Source organism: Grammomys surdaster, unplaced genomic scaffold (assembly GCF_004785775.1).
Source record: "Grammomys surdaster isolate TR1022 unplaced genomic scaffold, NIH_TR_1.0 65, whole genome shotgun sequence".
NCBI classification, from domain to species: Eukaryota; Metazoa; Chordata; class Mammalia; order Rodentia; family Muridae; genus Grammomys; species Grammomys surdaster.
This window is the reverse complement of record NW_021604567.1, coordinates 9,079,886-9,085,774: the sequence shown is the minus strand read 5'-3', so window position 1 is coordinate 9,085,774 and position 5,889 is coordinate 9,079,886. Positions and strand designations below refer to the sequence as shown.

At 38.4% G+C, this 5,889-nt stretch overlaps 1 pseudogene; it reads left to right on the top strand.

Moving 5' to 3' along the window:
• The first annotated feature begins 3,235 nt into the window (after positions 1 to 3,235).
• On the top strand, positions 3,236 to 3,771 carry LOC114624055 (annotated as a pseudogene).
• The last annotated feature ends 2,118 nt before the right edge of the window (positions 3,772 to 5,889 follow it).

The following is a 5,889-nucleotide window of genomic DNA, read 5'->3' as shown; positions in this document are numbered from 1 at the left end:
GGCTTGCACAAGACCAAGCTTGTCAATATTCATGGATGGAGGAGGTATTTATGGAATCTCATTCCTCCCTGGTAGACAACAGATTTTTTTATGGAAGCTGGAAAGAAAGAGGCCATTTTCTTCAGTCTGGTCTACCTTGTTGAGTCCAGAAGACTCCAGGGGATAACTATTGGTGTACGTGTGTGGTATTAGAATTTGAATGTCCCACTGGGGCTCACGTATTTGAATGCCTTATTATCAGGGAGGGGCACAACTTGAGAATGATTTAGGAGGTGTGGCCTTTATGAAATAGGTGTGGCCTTGTTGAAGGAAGTACGTCATTAGTGGTTGACTTTGAGGTTTCGAAAGCCCAAGCTAGGCCTATTGTCACTTTCTGCTCTCTCTTCTGCTGCCTGCTTATCTGTATGTAGAATTTTCAGCTACTTCTCCAGAATCATGTCTACCTATATGCTGCCATGCTCCCTGCCATGATGATAATGGACTAAAACTCTGAAACTGTAAGTTAGCCCCAATTAAATGCTTTATTTATAAGAGTTGCCTTGGTCATGGTGTCTCTCCATAGCACAAAGACATATATTGTCATGCAGATAGTGCTGTTAAAGTTAGTGATCTTAAGGCAAATACAAAGACAAGATCATAGAGACATGTCTCGTAGAAGAGAAGCGTAAATTGGTTGGTTGAAAGTGAATGAGAAAGAACCTGTAGAGACCACCTCCAGTAGATAGGCTTGGACCCCAGTTAAGAGATGGGGCCACTCACACATTTAAGCTTTTTAATCCAGAATATTCCTGTCCAAAGGAAGAATAGGGATAAAAAATGGATCAGAGACAGAAGGAAGCGCCATCCCGTTACTGCCATACCATTGGATCCATCATGTCTGCAAACATCAAACCTGACAAGGTTGTTGTAATCAAGAGGGGCTTGCTCACAGGAATCTAGTGTGGCAGTTACTTGGGAAGTCCAGACAGTAACTGACTAGTGGAGATGTGGATGCTTGGAGCCAATCATCAGACTGAGCTGAGGGAACCTGCTAGGCAAGCTGACAGAAGGACTGGAGGAACGATGGGAGATTGTAACCCCATAGGAAGAACATCATTGGCTGGCTGGACAATCCAGTGTCCCCAAAAACTAGATCACCAAGCAAGGAGTGTACCCAGAGGGATTCATGGCTCCAGATACATATGTAGCAGAGGATGGTCTTGCCTGAGAGCAATGGGAGGGGTGGCCTTTGGTCCTGTGGAGGTTTGATGCACCAGGTTAGGGGAACACTGGAGCAGTGGGGCAGGAGAGGGTGGGTAAGTGGGGGAGTGCCCTCATACAGGCAAAGGGGAGGGTGGAGAGGGCAGATGTGGGATTGGGGGTTTGTGGAGAAGTAATCAGGACATGGAATATCATTTAAGATGTAAATGAATGGAATGATTAATAAATAAATTAAAACAATAAAATAAATCATTAGACCCTAGACACATGAAAAAACAAAACTCAGATATCTGTTTACCAATTAAGATTTAAAAAAAAAAAGAGAGAAAATAAATGAGTAGCCAGGGTATGAGAATCAATATAATGCATTATGTGCATCTCTAAAATTGCCAAAATAAATTTAATTAACAAAACAATGGAAAAAAAGAATTGGAAGCAAAAATTACTGACTCAGTGATCCTAAACACACTTCATGTATAATTTTTAAAGTTACTTTTCCTGAAGAAGCCAGTTTTAAATAGGTGAAAAACTACTATTAGCTTAATCTACGTAGTAACACAATAGTTCCTCATGCAGCAAACAAACATGTTTCCAAGTTCTGCTCATTTTCATTTCATTTTCAAAGCATACTCGGGCTCAAAATTATTTTATTTCTCCCCTTTGCAAGGTAGTTATGACAATAATTCTTAATTGTCAGTATGATGGGATTGTCAAGTGTCAAATGAGCCAGTGTAGCTCACTGTGTCTGTGAGGAAAGTTAATTGGAAAGGCAATGGAAACTCTCATTGTGAGGGATAAACATGAGACAACGAATCACTGAAATGAGAAATATCATAACGTTTGCAGTAGATGCTGTGGAAAGACAGACAGGATTATTTAACATGTGGTGTTCAGATAGGATCAAGGAAAAGAGAATACAGTGATCTGTAATGATTTGAATATTTGCTCACCCCAGATCTCTTAGTAAAGATTAATTTGCTACTAATAGGGTATTAAGGGGCAGAAGAGACTATAGGTAAACTGTCCATGAAAATAATGCCCTTATGTGTGAACTTGGTGCCCTAAATAAATGGCTCCAGGTGCTTCTCTCTTTCACAATGTAATGTAAGAGGAAATACTTTCCTAGTTACCAACAGAATGATATCGAACTTCTCAGCTTCCAGAACTGTGAGAAAAAATAAATTTGTGATTATTACATATTGCTCACACAATATACTAAGTCACAGTTCAACTACATTTTGAGATAGGTTTTCTGATTAGTATAGGAGTCAGTTTCATTATCTAGAGTGTGTGGTTATGAAGCCTAGAAATATCATCATGTTTCCTTCTTCTCAGTTATAGATACATACCATCAAATATGACATGGTTTACATTCATCCAAACTCAAAATTTCCTGCTAACATGAATGTTTTGCCCACTGAGCCATGTCTTCAGCCCTTTTAAGCCAATTACTATTTAATCGGGGGATAAATCATTGCAGTTGAAAGGGGTAAATGTATTTGAAATTGATTGATTATATACATTTCTCAACAAACAAATATTTAAAAAAGCAACTCATAAATAAACGGTAAAAATCATATCAGATAAACAATTCTGCTAGTAACTCAACTAATTCACAAATAATGCAGAAATACCAAGTGATTTTTCCTTAAGATTAATGGAGAATTCAATAATGTTTATTCTTATTCCTATCTTGCTTCTGCCAGTACAACCAGGATGAGTCATTTAGAGAAACAGAAAGTTAAAGGTTCTATTTACAAAGAAGTAAAAATAAGATTATTCTAAATATAGCAAAAATCTACCAGAAATTTTGAGAATAAAAACTATGGTAGAAGAGGACACCTTGGAGGTTCCGTGGATCTGTGCCTTATTCAACAATGTTTAGACGGAACAGACCAGGGGACTCCCACTTTATTAGCTTCCAACAGCATTACAAGTTTCTCCAGTTGCAGCTTCAGGGATCATTTCCTTTCATCTTTGGCTCCTAGGACCAGCCAGCACGGCCTCACAGTTAGCTCCATACTCCAGATCAGCCATGAACTGTCAGATTCCTCAGAATTACTCTGTAGAAGTGGAAGCTGCCATGAACTGCCTGATCAATTTTCACCTGCGGGCCTCCTACACATACCTCTCTCTGGTCTTCTATTTTAATCGGGATGACATGGCTTCAGAGGTCATAAGAACCTTCTTTTGAAAATTGGCCAAGAAGAAGCTCTAAGGCGCCTACAGTCTCCTCACGTTGCAGAAGATCATAGGGCTGTGCACTCTTCTAGAATGTGCAGCAGCCATCTCAAGATGAATGGGGTAAAACCCAAGAGGCCGTGGAAGCTGCCTTGGCCCTGGAGAAGAGCCTGGACCAGGCCATTTTGGATCCGCATGCCCTGGGTTCTGTTCACACAGAACCTCATCTCCATAACTTCTTGGAAAACCCCTTCCTGGATAAGGAGGTGAAGCTCATCAAGAAGATGGACAACCACCTGACCAACCTCCGTATGCTAGCAGGATCACAATCATCACAGACTGGCGTACCCCAGGCATCAATTTGAGCCGCTCACTCTCAAGTACAACTAGGAGGCCTCTGAGCCTTCAGGGGCTCCCTCCTCAGCTGTGCACCAGCCCGCCTCAGGACCGACCTCCACCTGAATGAACCTCTCAAGCCACTAGGCGTCTCTGTAACCACCCTGGAGCTCTCCCAAGTCTTGGACCAAGTAAAAATAAAGCTTTTTGAAACAGAAAAACCAATGGTAGATAAAAAATATTTTATTTATTCCTTCTGTGATATTTACCCTACTATTTATTAATCATTTTTACTATTATTAATCTTAATTAAAGTTAAATTCATGTCCTTGTCATTGCAAAGTCTCAAACTATTTTCCAAACCAAAAACAAAACAAAACAAAACAAAAACAAAAAACAAAGAACTTTGTTTCTACCTTTAAGTATAAGGGAACAGAGAGTACCATAGTTTTTGTATATCTCACTGATAGATTTGCATTAAATTTATACTCATAGTTCATTCACAGTATACAATTGACATGGAATTTAATAGGAAAGAAGTTCATCTAAAAACGTTAAAGACCAAAAGAATAAATAAATCAAACTTTTCTGAATCTATTGCCTAACAAGTTTCAAGTTGGGGAATTTTGTCTTAGATTTTTGTTGTTGTTATTTTGTTTTGTTGTTGTTTAGTTAGTTCGTTGGTTGATTTTCTAGTTTTTAAGCTCTCTGTGTACATGTGTTCATAAGAAGCAGATATACAGTGAAGAGAAAGTGCAATCCTGGAAAAGTCAATGCCTCTCCACCAAAGCAGTTGGCTATGGTATTCTAACAATGTGGTGGTGAAGTCATTGTCTAGAGCAGTGCTTCTTAACCTTCCTAAGGCTGTGACACTTTAATATAGTTCTCATATTGTGGTGACCTTCAATCATAACACTATTTTTGTTGCTACTTTATAACTGTAATTTTACTGATGTTATGAATTGTAATATAAAAAAAATCTGACATTCAGGATAACAGATATGGAACATATTGAAAACCACTGATCTAGTGAACATTTTAAATTTTCTTTTAACTCGGTAATTTTTATTCTTCTTTTACAATACATTATGACTGAATACTCCCTTCTTTCCTCTCCTCCCAATTCCCCTACTTCCTTACTTGCGAAATCCAGAAATCCTCCATTTCTCTTCAGAGAAGAGCAGACTTTCCATTGATATCAACCAAAGATGCCATAATAAAAATGCAGTAAGTCTAGCTATAAACCCTCATAGAAAAGTTGAATGAGGCAACTCAATAGGAGGATAAAAATACCAAGAGGAAGAAAATGAGTCAGAGATAACCCTGCTCTCAGTCCAACTCCAAGCTAAACAAACCACACCATGTATGCAGAGAACTAGCACAGACCCACGTAGCCTCTATGATTGCCTCTTCAGTCTTTATGAACTCTTATAAACCATGTTTAGTTCATAAGGTGGGCTCTAGTCTTCTGGAGTTCTTAACCTGGCTTCTAAAATTCTTGCTACCACTCACCTGTAGGGTTCCCTAAGCTCTGCCCTTCTAAATCAAGATCTCTCTCATCAAGCTTGTGAAGAAAGCCTGTCTAATGACAATTGTACTAGGCTCTGATTGTGAGTATAGCAAAGTATGATTAGGAATCATTACATTGGTTTTTATTTATTTTTCTCTCATATATTACTTTTCAATTACAGTCCCCATTCCTGTCCTCCTGAGGTGTTTTTGTTTGTTTGTTTGTTTCTTTGGTTGGTTGGTTGGTTGGTTGGTTGGTTGGTTGGTTGGTTGGTTCCACCCAGCTTCAAGCTTCCTGGTCCTCCATCTCTTGTGGCTTGGAGTTCAATTTAGAACAATCATTGGCTGGACACTCTCACAATGAGCCACCATTGCCCAAGCATATTTTGCAGGCAGTACATGTAGGTGTGTAAGCCATAGATCCTGTGTCTGAGTTAGCATCTCATTCTCTTGCCTGGTTATAGAAGATAGCTGGTTCATGATCCAAAACTCTTAAATTATGAAGATCTAAATCTTCATTATTATTTTAAATAAGTACCAACTTATTTTAAATATTAACTTTCATTTTGTATTATCTAACAATTTAAGAATTTGTTAGATAGGTCATATACATACATACATATATATATATATATATATATATATATATATATATACACACAT